This window comes from Aptenodytes forsteri, unplaced genomic scaffold (genome assembly GCF_000699145.1).
Source record: "Aptenodytes forsteri isolate BGI_AS27 unplaced genomic scaffold, ASM69914v1 Scaffold358, whole genome shotgun sequence".
Taxonomy (NCBI): domain Eukaryota; kingdom Metazoa; phylum Chordata; class Aves; order Sphenisciformes; family Spheniscidae; genus Aptenodytes; species Aptenodytes forsteri.
In genome coordinates, this window is record NW_008795679.1 from 13,910 (window position 1) to 30,307 (window position 16,398).

A 16,398-nucleotide genomic window follows, 5' to 3' on the forward strand; every position below is an offset into this window, starting at 1 on the left:
ACATTAAAAGTGCAACAGCACTTTTTCTTAGCTCACTCTGCATGATTCTGTGAGTGTCAGAACTGCTAAATTGGATCAAAGTACAGCCAAACCATGCTTTGTTTGCCCAGAAGTTCGCTTGGTCTCACGGAGCAGTTCTCTGACTCCCTTTACTTATGACTATATGGCCTGGTATTATGAAGCCATTACTGTTATGGAACTTTGATAACATTACATTTACTGGCCCACTTTCAATGACACAAAAGAAATGCTAACAAAAATAAGATGCTCCAAATTATGTATAAACATTTTTTTTACTGTTTTGTTTATTTGGTTAGTAACGCATAAGATTAGTAATTTTTCTGTTTTACAAAAGATTTTTGGTTTGGGGCTTCAAATTTTGTGACTAAAACACACCTGAAAAAAATACAGGCCCATCCATCAAACGGCACAGCTGGTGCAAACCCGATACATCCAGGAGTCTAACGATGTATCCAGATGTTCAGAAATAATAGACAAGTACCCAAACTTTTTTACAGGTGAAAAAGAATTTATTTACAGAAAAAACAGACATATAATAACCCTTTATAACCCAAATACAGATTATATTCTATGCTGAAGAACATACACAAGTTTGTTGTTTGGAGGTAGATATGTCTAGATAGAAGTTAGAAATGTCTTTATATCAACATTATAGACTTTGAAAAAAGCTACAGTGTCCGTTCCTAGCAAAAGGCTGTATCGTTTGTTGCATCTCACCCACATCAGGATCATTTCTTTTCTGTAAAGCTATAGAAGTGTTCTGGAGTTTGCCGATAACAAGAACATGAACTGGGCTGCTGTCAGAATCCTGCATTCCCTCCTGTGCCTGAACACCCAGACCGACTGAGAGTCTGTCAAGGTACAGTTAGACCCCTGAGAGGGGCAAAGTCTATTTTTGGTACAAAGAGTACCTCCAAAAACCAGGTAATTCTGGGACTAAGGTTTCAGTACAGATGGGTATGATTCCTCAAGTTCATTTGTTTTAAATCAAAACGTCCTCTAAGAAAATCTACTGTGTTTTATCTTTTGCTCTAATAGAGGAACTTGCAAATTATCCTGGAAGTTTTGATCCACATCCTGTCATGTAAATTAGAGAACTGTGCATACTATATCTATGACAACCTAACTATAAGTTTGTTTGTCAGGTACTCCTAGATTCACATCATGAAATGTTGTCTCTAAACCCCTCTCATTTGTAATGCTTCAAATGCAGTACTGCCAACAAGGAGGCTCATCACAGATGTGTGTTTTAAAAAGGTTTAGGATTGTCCTAAACGGTTTCTCATGCAAACAATGAAACAAAACAAAAAAAAACCACAAAACCAAAAAAACCCCAAGTGTCTGAACCTGAGGCCACATTTTTCCCTGTTTTGTTTTTTTTTTTAGAGGATTGCCTACTTTTGAAAGTACTATATGCTTTTCAAGACATGATACTGAGTATACCACTAATTGTGGTTGGGCAGTCTCAAAGCTGATTGGCATTGTTTTGTTTCAAATAACTGATTCCTTGCTGAGCAAGTTCCTAAGGGCATATTTTTTTTAAGAAGCAATTGTAGCCAAGAGAAAGTGCTTAACCTGTACAGATTTTCAGAGTGGCAAAGGTAACGTGGAAGAAGGAATATATACAAAAGTAAGAGAAAGACACAGAGGATTTACTAAGGGAAATGTCACAAGAGCAACACAGATAACAGAAGAGGAAAAGTACAGAGGTGGAATTAGATACCATCTTACAGATAGCTTCCAGTACAGCAAAGCACATTGCACAGGAAAATTTGAGCTTATGTTGCCATAGTGAGGGAGCAGAGTGATATAGCATATTAAACATACAGGGCATGATTTTAATCTGTCTTGTTACATTCATGTAAATAAATCACTGGATGAGGTCAGATAGAGCAGTGGTGGCTTTTCTGACAGCTAAATCCACTCCTCTTGTTCTCTTCAAAAGGTAAAAATATGTTAAAATCCTCAGGAGGATATTATTACTCTTTGAATAAGTACTTTTGATTTTGATAGTGCATGACTAAATGAATAATAACAGTCTGCCAAGTCTTTGTTGCAATTTAATTGAGTAAGTGCTGATTGATCATTACATTTAATAACTTTAAGATATTGTGAGCTTTGTATTGGGATAAAAAATAAAGGCTAATCTTCCATAAACAAGCTTTCCTTTTCTGCAGAAAGGGGGGCTTTACTTAGATTTGTTTTAAATTTTTATAATTTGTATTGGTTTTTTAGACCATAGTCTGTGTGAATCTGTTTTTTGTGGCTCACTAGATGGTGCTGTGTGAGCAGCAGCTCAGCATCAGTGTGGCAAAACCCCTGTCTCCCATGCAGACGTGGGCTGCTAGCTGGAGGTGGTCAGCATGCTCTGCTCTTATGAGGGGATCAAATCATCTAGGAGCCTGCATTTAGGTGCCTATTTTAAAAAGTGGCCTGAATTTGGAGTTTGCATTTTACAGACAGTAACTCAGGCTTAAGAAATCAGGGCGGTTTTTCAAGCATGAAGAGCCCTTCTGTTTTGTCAGTGCAGCTCTGAGTTTTCACTTAGCTGTAGAAGCTGTCTGAAGTTTTAGCCCTTTGAGCTTACTGTGTGCCATGTGCATACAAAGTTGTTATTACTTTCCTCTTGGTCTCATGACGACAGTGATTGTGAATGTATTGCTAAGTAATAATCTTGCTGAGAAACTGTGGAGCTACCTTCAGTGTCAGAGTCCAGGTAGTACATGCAATTACTTTGTTTTGCAGGGAATTTATTTGTGGAGCGTGTTGTCATTATCAGAAATACAGGCTTCAGCGCAGCAAAACACTGACCCATGGACCTAAATGTCTTGCTAAATCAAAAACATTAGAGAGAAAGAGGAGTGAGTGAACATCAGAACAAGGTGTTCTGTTACCCCTCATTGAGTGTGCTTTTATCTCTTTCCAGTCATGTGGCAAACAGCTACTAAGAAATGTATAGCTAAACAAAGTTTTCATTTTCTGACTGAAAACTCTTTGACCAGTCTGCTTTCAACCTAACAGCATGGTACAAATATTTGGGATATGACCTCTCTTAGAGGCTTTTATATTATGGTCAACTGTTTTCATTACGTTTTATCTGAAAGTATTTTTGACATGGTTCACATGAAGCAAACTTGCTGGCAAGATATGTGGCTTGGCACAGCTATGAAGGCCACATCTACAGTATTCTGTTAAAAGGCCCCAAACACCTAATACTAATTTCCTTAGCTATCCACACCATCTAAATTTTGGCAGCTGTTATGCTAAAGACAAAACCTTGGGGTTGCTTAGCTCCAAAATGTTGCAGCCATCTTTCTTCAGAGATTATTGATCAGAATATTCACTATTTGTGCAATATGGTTAGCCTTGAAGACCTGTGAAAGATTATGGTGAAAAAGATAAAAGACATATATGCTTAGGACAAGGTGGAAACAACTGCTTTCATGAGACAGAGGAGGAAACTTTTGAGGGTAAAAACAAAAATGCTGCAAGTGGTCCTCAGCAAAGAAGTTACTGTATAACATATGACTGTGGGTGATCACAAGGAACCATTGCTTACAAGGAAGAGAAGGGAAGTGAAAGGTACCAGTGAAACAGCTGGCACATGTGCTCACCTGTGGCTGGTCATCCTCTTTTCACTGCTACATGACCAGTAAGCAGAAAACTTCCTATGACTGAGTCATACCACCCAGCTATGGTTGAGCACAGGTCACTACCCAAAGTCAGAAAGCTAGGGTTACAACAGTTTAGCGACACTGAACTTCCATCTTCAGAGGGGACTCCCTTGGCCCCTTTCATTGTTTATTTGGCAGCCAGACCTCTTAACATCAGATGACCGTAGGGTGAGAAACCAGAAGTCAGCTGTAGCCAGAATTCTCTTACTTAGGGCAGGGGGCCATAAGTCCTTACATGACATTTGTAATTTCTCATGAACTAGATGAGGAAGAAGGAATTGTACCTCCCTCCTGTTCAGAAATGCATCCTTGAGAGAAGGAGCACAGCTGTTCCCTTTGTCCCGAGCAGAACACACCATTCAGCTTACTTAGGGTCCTGTGTTTTCTCCATAGAACCTCTTCAGAATGAAAGTAGAGAGCCAAAAGGACTTGATATGAACATCCTAATGTTGTAAATGGGACTGGAATTAATTCAGCCTGTCCTTGGAGAATGTCCCAAGGAGAGAGAATGACTAGACAGACCGCTGTACCAGGGATAGTGGGACTTATATGAAGAATGTTGCCTTTCTTGATCATTTCTAAAAGGATTGTTGGCTGGATCTTATTGTAAAATAGCAACTAGCTCAACCAAAATCATTATGTTGCTGCTTCCCAGGGTAGTGTAATCCCATACATACCCCCTTTTGCCTACCAAGACCCATTGTCTACTCTTACACCGATATACTCTTACAATGACCTCTTCTTATAATGTGTTGCTGTGGTGAGACCAGTGTGGATGCATAAAGGTAGATCATCACTACCATCATATCTACTCTCTCATGAATAGTGACATGAAAGAAGCAGATGAGTGATGCCTGATACTCTGAGTAGAACATCTGTAGATGCAAAGTAGAGTAATTATCTCTGTTTTTTAAGGATTTTTTCCCAAAATCAATAGCAACAGGAAGTACGTCCATAGACTATTATGGTGTGCTAGCAAGATGAACACTTCTTCCTTCAAAGAAAGAACTTTCTGTGCTCCATATTTCACCTTCAAATAATGTTTTTCAAGCATAATGTTTGCTGTTTAACCAACTCAGCCTTACAGAATTTAGTTAATAAATATCATGTTCATTGGAAAAATTGGAATATGTGGCCTCCTATACTGTACTTTGCTGTATTGTTTTCTATTTGTTCTAATCATATTATCAGCACTAGCATTATTGTTCTCTGAAGAGCAAGAGAGTATTCAGCAATAATCAATCAGCCTGAGTCAATCTGGTTTTTTTCATAATCATCTTTCAGGTGAGGATTGCTGCATTTGGTGCCTTGAAGAATAAAGGCAAGAACCTTGTGGAACAGTTCTGCACTAGGACAAAGGCCAGATATTACTTATAAAATGGCTTCACAGAAATCCCAGGAAACCTTCCCATTGACTTCAGTAGTAGAAAATGTCTGATCATTCTGTAAATTCTGTCAAGCTCCTAGCATCAGACAAAATTACTGATATGTGCCCCTGGCTTCTACCAAAAAGAACACATTACTCCGATGTGTGATGCTGCTTTCTGGTGGTGGCATCATGGAAATTGCAGGAAATAATACACCTCAAGCTTTAGTGTCTACAAAGAAAGTTAAGAGGTTTCAGCTCTAGTAGCAAAGCTTCCTGTCTTTGTTTTCAAATGCATTTATACATATCTATGTTATATTAAGTGAGTTAAATTCTTCAATAACTGACTACTGAAGCTAGGGTTTTGTGTTATATCTAAAATGCCTAGTAGTCTCGTTTGTTCTTCTTGCAAACTGGTGGAAGCTTTCAAGGCAGAACACTGAATAATACAAAAATCAGTTTTAAGCTTCTGCTCAGACATATTAAAACTAAGAGATTCCAGAAGCCTTATCATTTTGTGTTTTGAAAGCAAAACTCATAGTCTGACACTGAAAACAATTGAAAGAACTGTAATGTGCCCAGTCATCTCAAATAGCATGTTCAGAAAGTGGCTTTGAGGGGCAGGCTATAGACCTGCACAGAGATCAAATAAAAATGAGTCCGTGTTCTCCGGATTAATGCTAAGCAATTGGCACAGAGCACATGGAAGCATTGGTGTCTATCTGAAGCTGAGGGCTGATGGAGACTTCTATCCCCTTAATCTGGAAAGTGAGTTTTCACTGAAGTCTAACAAAAACTCAGACCTAACTTGCACCCCATACTTGTCTTTTCTTTCTTTTCAGATGGCACTATTCAAAATATTTACATAGAAGAGAAAAGCACCAGAAGATCTTAAAAAATGGTGTGGTTATTTTATTCTTTGAAAGAGTAGCCTGCTACCAGCAATACATTCCTTTGTTGCAGCCTAAATTTTCTCTACTTTTTCCAACTCTTAGCACAATTTACATATAATTTATGCTCAGATTTCATGTTAACCTAAAGAAAATTCCCATAACCCTTTTTAGTGCAGGGTTACTTGGAGTTTTGTGCTCCCATTTCCTTGTCATTAATATAGATTGCATGGTATTTTTGAGGTCACTGGATTTTTAAATAACTGAAATATCAGACCCGTAGCTGTGTAAGTCCTAATGCTTACAAATTTCCAGCAATGACCTGTCTTCTAAGCTGAAAGTCTTGTTGATGATACTCCTGACAGTGCATTTATTGTAAAGTATTTGAATCTCAAATCCAACCAAAATCAAGTTGGTTTGATGTTTCCAGATGAATTGTTCAAGTACGGTTTGTGCTGATTGTAAGGTTCCCTTGATCTTGCTCAACCCTGACTATAAAAAGTTTGTTAGCAGAGTAATCTGATACCCTTCTACTACTTTAGTTCATGCAGAGGGTTAGGATCCTTTCAAAGAAATTATAAGGGTCATCATCTCACCTCTTAAAATGGCCAAACTTGTTCTTCGTCAGCGCAGGGGAAAAAAGAGCTAACTCATAACTTTAATTAGAGTAATACAAATGATATTTATTCTTGCAAATGACTAATGAACAAAGTCTCAGCCCAAAGCTACAGAATTCATTGGGAAGGTGGAATCCTCTCTGCACCATGTTACTGATGCTCAAGACCAGCAATCCTTCTTGGCATCCCCTAAGACATATACACACAACAGCTTCTGAAACCTGCAGAATGTAGGCCCAGAGTATATACAAAACACCAGCAGAGCAAGTAGTGGGCTTCTCCTGGGAGATTGGAGGGGAAGGGGACCAATTTCAGAACACATATTCAGTTTCAGAGACATTTCAGGTAGGAGTCCCAACCTGTTACTGTTGGGACAGTAACATGTGTTACTGGCATTTCCAGTATAAGCCTTTTCTTTTTTTCCTTCTTTTTTTCAAGTCTGTTTTAGTCACACTGGGATGAAAATTCACCAGTTCTCACAAAATATCTTCTCTTCTTCCCAGAAATAGAACCCGCTACCTGGTCCCCATAGAAAAAAGGATTGGTGGATTGAAGAAAATCTGAGGTTACACAGAAACAGTTATATTTCCATTCAAAGGTTGATAACTAGCAAAGAAATATTGACTACTTTACTGTCAGTCTACGTGAACACATCTGGAGTGTTCAAATCCATTTTAGTTTTGTGGCCCTAATCTTTTACAGTTTATCCGCCTTCAATATAAACAGCAAAAAAAGGCAAGTGCTGTGATAATGTGGGATGGATGGGCCAGCCTTCAAATTTATGTTTTCATTATTTTTTCCTATTTTTAAATTTCCTAATTTAACCAAAATTGTACAGCAAAGATGCAAACCACAGAAGCTGGCTTTGCTTTTTGTAATTGCAGTCTGGTCAGAATTCAAATGTAGAGAAAGTCTCACAAAAATTCTCAATATTTTTTTCATAACGTACACTGGAGGAATTGTTGATAAGCATCCAGAATAGCAAAAATTTTACCCAATAGAACCAATTACCATCCAGACTATTGATCATGGCATTAAGCATTATTGTGTGAAAAAATGAAGAAAGGAAGAAGAATACAAACAAATTAAGTAAATACTGTAGGGGGGGGAAAAAGGTTGTTTGGAATTATCCCTTAAAGAATACAGTTTGCAGGAAAACATTTTTTAAAAAAATAAGATATACGGTTATTGGCTGCCTTCCTTTCAAATATTTTTTTTCCCTGGGATGTAGCCACAGGCCATTTAGGTGGCAATCAGATCCAGCTGTAACTGTTGCAGGTAAAGGGAGTAATGCTGTGATTTCTGCCTATGAGTCACCTGGGACTCCCATAAGTTGTTGCTCCATGACAGATGACTGACAGCTTGGAGGTAAGTTAATGGAAAGGGGAAGGTTGAAATGATATAGATAGGTGAAACTGATAAATTTTCTCTTGAGTCAGGTAAAATGCTTTTTCCTATAGCAACTGTTCTAGCAATGGTTGAACCCCACCCTCTGTTCCCAAATGAAACTTTTCAATGAAACCTTCAGTCTTTCATGAACACCAGTAAGGAATCTTAAAATCCACTTACAGTCTTTCATAGAAACAGTCTGTTGGGCTTTTTGTTTGTTTTGGGTGGGTTTTTTTGGTGAGCACCTTCAGGCCTGCTCTGATATTCACTGGGGTGTAAGAATCTTTCTGTTGACCTCAGAGCTAGGCAGGGCTTTCTTCAGTGGTTAGCAAGTACCATTATCCCACTGCAGCCTTCTGAAGTAAATACAACAATCGCAGATCTAACAAACTTTTTACTGAGATTTCCAAACCCAGTGTTGTTGCCTTATGGTGACACCCAGTGGAAGAAAGAAACACTCCAGCTTGAAAAATTATTTATTATTCCTATATCTTGTTTTTTGAAATGCAAAGTGCATTAAAGTTGTGTAAACTGCTTGATATAAAATACAGATCTGCAAGAAACTCATGTCAGTTGGGATTTCGCATGAAAGCAAAAGCATAGTCCGATTTCATCCCAAAGTATTTTATGGTTCGCGCTTTTATTAGTAGTAACGTTTGAACACAGATCAAACTGAAAATTAACTGCTTCCTTCTCCAAGGACCATGGGAAGGAATAATGGTGTTGTCTAAAACTGTGGTAAACCTAGCAGTTATATTTGGTTTCTACCTGAAAAGAAGCAAACTTAATTCCAGCTTTCACGAAATCTGGCTGACCAAAGCCTCTGCAGAAATCTAAATCTCCTGCACCCAAACCAGGTCAAAAAGTAGTGCTTTCTACCTTCACTAGTAATTTGGCCCAAAGATGTAATCCCTCTGCAGCTGAGGCTAGCCACAGATTTTGTCAAATCTATCTTTCTATTTTCAAACTGCTTTGGTAAGTCTTCTATTGAAAAATTGTATCTATCTACTTTCATATTCATATGATGAGAATTTTCCAGTTCCTTACAGGATACTATGCTGTCTTTTCTTTAACAAGACAGATGATATGTGATCAATACGATCTCCTTGTGCCATTCAAAGGCAGTGAGGGAGGGACACAACTATATAAAGTGCTAGTAACTACTATAGCTGTGTTTTCTGTTTGTATTCTTCATTAATTGCATTTTACCTCTTTCTTAGGCTACGTTGAAGTTTAATTACACATCCATTTCCACCAAACAGGCCCCGTAACACCAGCAAAGAGTTTCCACTGCAGCTTCCTATAGTTATAATGTCTCTACTCATTAATCCATGTTATGATGAGGCATATTCTACCTAGCTCCAGCATGGAGTAATTTATTTTTCATTTTAGCAGGAAATCCTCTTCTGGTACACAAAAGCACTATAATCTGTGCTTAAGATGCTTAAGATGCAAAAAGGAGAGGAGCTCACAAGGATTCTGGTTAACAGAGATCCCTCAAACAAGTTATTTTGCCACTTCTTTCATCTCATGATTTCTTTGTCTTGGCAACATCTCTCCTGAATACTGTTGTTAAAATTATTTTTAACTTAGCTACCACATTCCAAAAATTCTTCTGTGAGGAATAATGGTTGGTATGACTATGTAGTCACAGGGGAATTCAACTGCTAAGAGGTTATCTAAGACCTACAAGAACAATTACATTGCTTTTGTTGGCTGTGCATGAGCACGGGTTTTGAGTTAACCACAGCACATAGCTCTCACAAGCTGTGTTCATACTGCTAAGGTAGGCAGGATTTGAGTATGTTAAATAATATGAGGCACATCTGAGCATGAATATGAGTGCCTGAAATTATCCACTTGGAGAGGCTGCTTGCTCTGAGGGTGAGCTGACTTGTGTGATGTGGGTACCACTGAGATGTTTGGCTTGAGACCTGAACCAATATAACATACTTAACAGGGGAGACTTCATTTCTTTTGTGCAGCTCTAGGTTGCCTCACGCACCCCCTGATTGCCTGACTCTGTGTTGCAAAGAAACTTTCTGTCAGAGAAACAATGGAGGGAAAATAGATTTCCACCATAAGAATTGCTCTTAAGAGGGAGAGAAATATTTTTTCCTCAAAAGACATGGAGGCGAAAAGGGATACGATCAGAGATCAGGGATGTAATCATACTCTCTGCTGTCAGAAAGCAGAGCTCCTAGTCTCGTTAGTGCTTCAGGACGCACCACATGTCCAGAGTCTTCAAAAGCTCCTTTGTAGTGGTTTCCTCACAGGCTGAGGAGAGAAGGAATGATGCCTTAGAAGCCATTCCTTCCGAAGCCTGGCTTCGTAGCTGCATCTGGATCATGATCCCTAGATCCTACAGCAATATGTTTACCTTTTGTGCAGTGTTTTGAAGACAGGTGCTAAGCAAGGTCTGCTTTTCTGACTGTTGCATACTTTTAATTCAGTGGGACCCTGAGGGTTCAACATGTCTGTAAATCAGGCCATTCTGGTTTTAAATTGCAATTCTGTCGGAAAGCTTTTTACACACTCGTAATTCAAAAACTTCTTTCCCAAACCAAAATTATGCTGGGGAACTGGATGAGTCATGGGACTGGGAATTGAATATGAAGCCTTTCATCTCTAGATCACAAGTTCAAATATGCCCTGGGTCACTAAAGCTTTGCCATGTACTGGCTTTTCAGTATTGTAAGGTACAATGCGTATGAGAATGGCAAAATTACATTCTTGAGGAATATGGTGAAATCACACCAGGAGGGAAAAAGCCCCACACTACAACAAAGTCCAATTGCTTTGCCTGAAAAAGCAGAGGGTGGGGGGGGTTTATTTGCCCTTTTTTATTTTTCTTTCTTTTTTTCCTCTTCTCTTTTTTTTTTTTTTTTTTTTTTTTTTTATAGCAAAGATAAATGAATCTGTTTTGCAAATCTGGAATATATATATATTTCCCTATTTGAGTTAAAATAAAAGACACAACATGAAGTTTCCTCAACTTCGTAGACAGTGGGGTGACTCGGCACCAGAGAGAATCTGACCAAAAAAGACCTGACAAAAAAGAGCCATTAAACTCAGTTAGGGCTATGTTACTGTTTTCTTATGTGTGGGGGGTTTTTTTGTTTGTTTGTTTGTTTGTTTTTTAATCTTGGAAGAAATCAGAATGAAACAGCAATGTTGATTAGGAGTGTTATTGTAGTTGTCCATAATTTTAGATGTATATTTTTTCCATATTTTTGTGTAGGTAAATCATTATAGACACATTTCTTTCAGTCCCCCTTTCCTAAAGCACTGAAAAAGGGAATGAAGATCTAAGATGGAGAACAAGAAGTCAGGACACAATATTTATGATCTCATTCAACCTCAAGACGTTATCAGTCTGGAGGAGAAATTTAATCTTGAACATAAATTGCATTTCCTAAAAAAACATAATCTTGCCTTAAGACACCAAACGCACTGATTACAGAGAATGTCTGTGTTTACACATTTGTACAGACCATGCTGACTGTATTAGTGTCCTAGGAAACAAACTATGTGCAGCATACAGACCTGCTCCAAGCACTAAGCAGAAAAAGAAAAAGAAATTTTGAAATCAGACCCTCCGATCTCTAAATCCTTTCAAATTCCTGAAGCACATTAGCTTTACTACTGCATGATGTGCGCGGTAGTATTTCCCCTAATGAAATCTGACTAAAAGTTTAAATGAGTTTAATGCATGAAATGTATAAATAAAATGTGGCCTTGATTAAATTTAGACTTGATACATAACTTAAATGGGTAGCACAAGAGCAGCTTCAGTATCATGTGTCTAGGCTATTTTTGGCTACACTTTGTTAAAAAGGGGGTGAATTTTAGCATTCCACATACCTTACAAAGAAAAGGCAATACAAGGAAGCTGCATACAAACGATAAGCTATAACTCAGCTAAAAAAACAGATTTTTTCCTCTTATTTTAAAAGGTTTTAGAAGGGATTGCTATATCAAAATGGATGATGTATGGTTTCTCCACCCACTTTAAAATAAAGTCAGTCTAGGACTGTCTGTGACACCCAGCTGACAAACGTCCTCCAAGCATCCCTAGAAGAAGTAGTATCAGCATAAGCTTTGTCACATTACCTCACTAATGTGTCTGAACCCTGACCTGTAGGAGCCCATTCATGGCAAAGAAGGTAATTCACATTCCGTATCCATTAAATCTTTGGCTTCTTTCCAACATCAAAAACAGGTTACCCATGCAGTCTTCTGTCACAGCCTCTGAGAAGCCGACAGTCAATTCAGTTAATTTTGCAGTGATCACAAAGAAGGTGCTGCTTCGTTGTTATGCCTGCAACCTCTAGTGGTACCACCACTGCTGATCTACACTCAACTAAGATACTGTACCCAAATTTCCTCCAACACACAACTTTGTGTGGTAAAAAATCCATATAGCCAATTTTCAGTCCACAATTCCCATGTCATTTATGAAATTTATATTTGGTTTATAGTCAGCTACAAATTTCCCTGAGGGAAAATATCCCAAGAGGAGCAGGATTTTCTGGGAAGGGCAGAAAGGTATCAAACACTAATATGTATGTTTTCTGTTACTGTCAAGCAGATCTGTGGCAATCACAATCTTGTATTTAGGAGTCATTTACTACACTTGTGAAAGCCCTCTGCCAAGGCTTGTTTTTCTCAGCAAGTAAAGTTTCCTTCTGGTCTCCAGCAATTATAACCTCTGTGTGGACCCAAAAACCAATCATTGCTCACTCCAGTTCTCTGTTTGTCCTGTAGACCCAACACTGATTTTGAGTAACAGACCCACTTTTGAAGTCAATAAAATTGAGCCTGTGAATAGCTCTTGCTATTGAGACTTACAAAGCAAATTTTACCTGCTGAAAGCAGCATTGCCAATGAGCCCTTGATAGTATTCTTTTCTCTGCTTAGGATCTTTGCTGTAGGGCTTGCACCCTATAGATGTTGGAAATGCAGATACTCATCCCCTAAGGATGGTAGACTTGACCAGGAAAGTGAAGACAGCAGGAAAGTTAACTCATCTGTACAGATTGGCCCAGATGGCAGAAACTGTTCCCAAGCACATGTCATAGAGGCAGTAAGGATTACCTGAAACAATTTTTTTTTTTGTCTTGCTAATGGTACTTTCAAAATAAAAGAGATGCTACTGTGTCATGCAAATGGATGTCAGGTCTGAAAGATAGCCAAAACTGCTCAAGCAGTCCCATGAGGAGGAAGAACAGATCATATTATACCATCTTCTGCACACTTACATTAGGCAACAAAAGGATTATTCTACACTCAGCATTCAAGTGATTTTTTTTTTTTTCCTGGTAATCTGAAATACTGTCTTCCTGTGCACTAATTTCAGTAGGGCTCGTCAGAGGAAGTACAAAAAAATTTGCACATATACACAAGGCTAACCTTCAAAATTTTGCTTCTTTTGAATAAGCAACAATTCTTAAAATGAGAATTATTCCTAACTAACACCTTCAGAAACATTCATCATGTTGCAGCTTCATACTAAAGCTGTCCCTTAAAAAAAACGAGCGTGCACACTGAGCAGCTTGAGCTTTTTTGTTTCTTTTCCTTTTTTTTTTTTTTAAAGCTCACTTTGGATTCTGCCACTTTTGAAACGATGAACACTGTAAAATTGGATTTGAAACCACAGCATTAAATGCTTAAAATCTGATCCTTCTGTTGGGACCTGGGATAAATTAAACTGATGTACATTATTTTTAAAGAAAGGAAAAAATATGGGAAGCGGGTTTTGAAGCCTGAAGGCAGAGAACAAAACAAGTTATGCAGGTGATATAAACCATCTTATTTTCATTTTTTTAATGGTTTTCTGCTTCCATATGGTTACTCAGACTGGAAATAATTCTCTAGAAAACACATTTCAATGTAATAACTAAAATGCTTTATAAATATATATATTTTTTATGAAATGACAGCAACTATAGCTATTGACTAAAATATACTTTTTTTCCCCTACATTTGTTTGACTTTTAGCACATAGTGACTTTAATATATGTATATCTTACGGACATCGATCGGGTGCAAGCACAGATTAGTAAATGGCATTAGGTGAGATATTTTAAACTATTTCTCATGAAACTAGATTAAAAACAGGATGAAATTAGCTGTGATTTTAATCCAAATTTTAGAAATATAAACCAAAATAAAACAAAATACCACATGGCACTAGCTGTGATGAATTTCTTGATGAAATGTTTGACAGTAAATTTTTGATTATCAGGAACTGGTTCTGTAAAAAAATATTTATTAAATTATTATCAGAAATGAATATTCAGAATATCAGAATCAAAATAGTTGAGTAACACAGAACCAGGATGCCTGGGACTCTTCATCCCCTATTCCAAATTAACTATCTGTTCCATTAAAATTAAGTTAATTCAACACAGAAAAACCACTTTCTTCACAAATTTTACTCAGATATTCAGGATGACTGTAGAATGTTTAATAAATTCAACATCACCACACGAGTGCTATCCTTCCTTCTTAGAACAGGAAACAGAAAAATAGATTGGCTGAATTCTCATCTGTTGCCTTGCAAAAGGCCTGCAAAAGAGCACGTTCCTCCACCTAGATCTTCTTGAGACTATGAATGGCTTAATATTTCTCATCTATCCCCAGTAATGTGGTTCCAAATGCCTTTCATGTGCATCATGCACTAACTATAGCAAACAGGATCCATCAGCACAGAGGATGCACATCACAATCTTTCCGCCATGCTCCTTACAGTAATATTTTGTTCACATTTCGAAGACTCACGCATGCTACAGCCAATGGATATTGCTCATAATCACAGAACAAGTCTTGAGAGGAGCAAGAAATAGGCTTGCTATTTCCGTGAGGCTATTTCTGTTCAGAACTATGTTAGCAACTGAGAAAATCAATAGTTTTTAGATATCTGAAAAGGCAATAATGTCCATAGGAAAGAGAAGATGTAAGAGTAGCTATAGGCTGGAAATCTTTCTAACCCCATAGGAGACTTAGTATAATACATCAGTATTCAGAAGGCAAATGTCTGAGGCTTGCAGTTCTGTACAATAAGGATAGAGTCAGACATGCTGTTCTCATTCTCACTGATCCATGTAAAATGGTTTGTGCCCCTAGTCTGGTCCCAATTCTGCAGTCAACATGGTTAGTATAAGTATTTTTAGCAGCTGCATTTTTCTGCCCATGACTTAACAGAACTGGATGAGATGGAGACAACCTTGATAGGAAGTGGGAGGAGGGAAAGGCGAAGGAGTGAATGGCCAGGGATAGTAACCTCCAAACACAGGTGGTGGGACAGGATGGGACAGTCACCTCCTCTGGCTGGAGCTGTTGGTCTGACCTCAGCCTCAGTGCATGGTCTAGCTTACACCCTGAGGCGTACACCATTAGAAGCACAGGTTTGCTGCTGGAAAGGACAAGTCATTCCCAGTCCTTACGGTTGGACTTGATGATCTTAAAGGTCCTTTCCAACCTAAATGATTCTATGATTCTATGATTCCCGAACTGAGCAAAAGTTGTGAAAAATTAAATTTCCACTAAATAACAAAGACCCACCATCTGAGTTAATCTGTGGTCAGTGGCATATCTTTTAACTGGTTCACTACTAAAGTGTCATATTTTATATTTGTTTGGAATGCCCGAGTTTGGGTTTTCCATTTTATTTTCTCCAGTTGGTAACTTTTAAAGCCTTTTCCAGCTTTGAGGAGCTCTCAGAGTACCAAATGGAAAGTGCAAATTTGTCACTATAACTTTTCCAACTTCCTTCATCTTTAGAAGTTACAAGGACCTTTCATTTTTCTTTTAAAAAATGGCTGGATGAGGGTAAAAAACAAGCAGAAGAAAAAGGGCATATACAGACTGAAAATGATTTTATCTTTAGTTAAAAATGGGCAAAAGGAAACAGAATTGCAAAATTCACATTTTCTTAAATCTTTTTTAACATATTTGAATTTCACACCAATACAACCATTTAAAAGCAGTTGACATTTTTAAAATAGTGTTCTCCAAGTTTTATACATGTTACATGACTACAGGGGTCTTGTTATGTATCTTAATAGTGATGATGTTGCCTGTTTTTCATAATACAACTAAACAGTAAAATCTCATCTCCAAAATAAAAGAAGTGTTGTAATTGACTTCTGTGGAGACAAGAGCCAAGACATCATCCCTTCATAAAGGTGTTTGGTGTTTTACATAGGCAAATGTTAAACAAATGATGGTACTCAGCAATAACTTTAACAGAAAACAAATCCAAAATTAATGAAAAGAAGGATTGAGAAAGCACCTAAAACACTCTTCTAGAATATATTATGCCTCTTCAAGGTCCATTTGTATCCTTGTGTTTCATTTTTCAAAGCTGTGGTTGTTTTTTCCAGATCACAGAATAGGGTTTTCAGTAAGAAAGTATTAGTTCTCTGTGGCTTCAACAG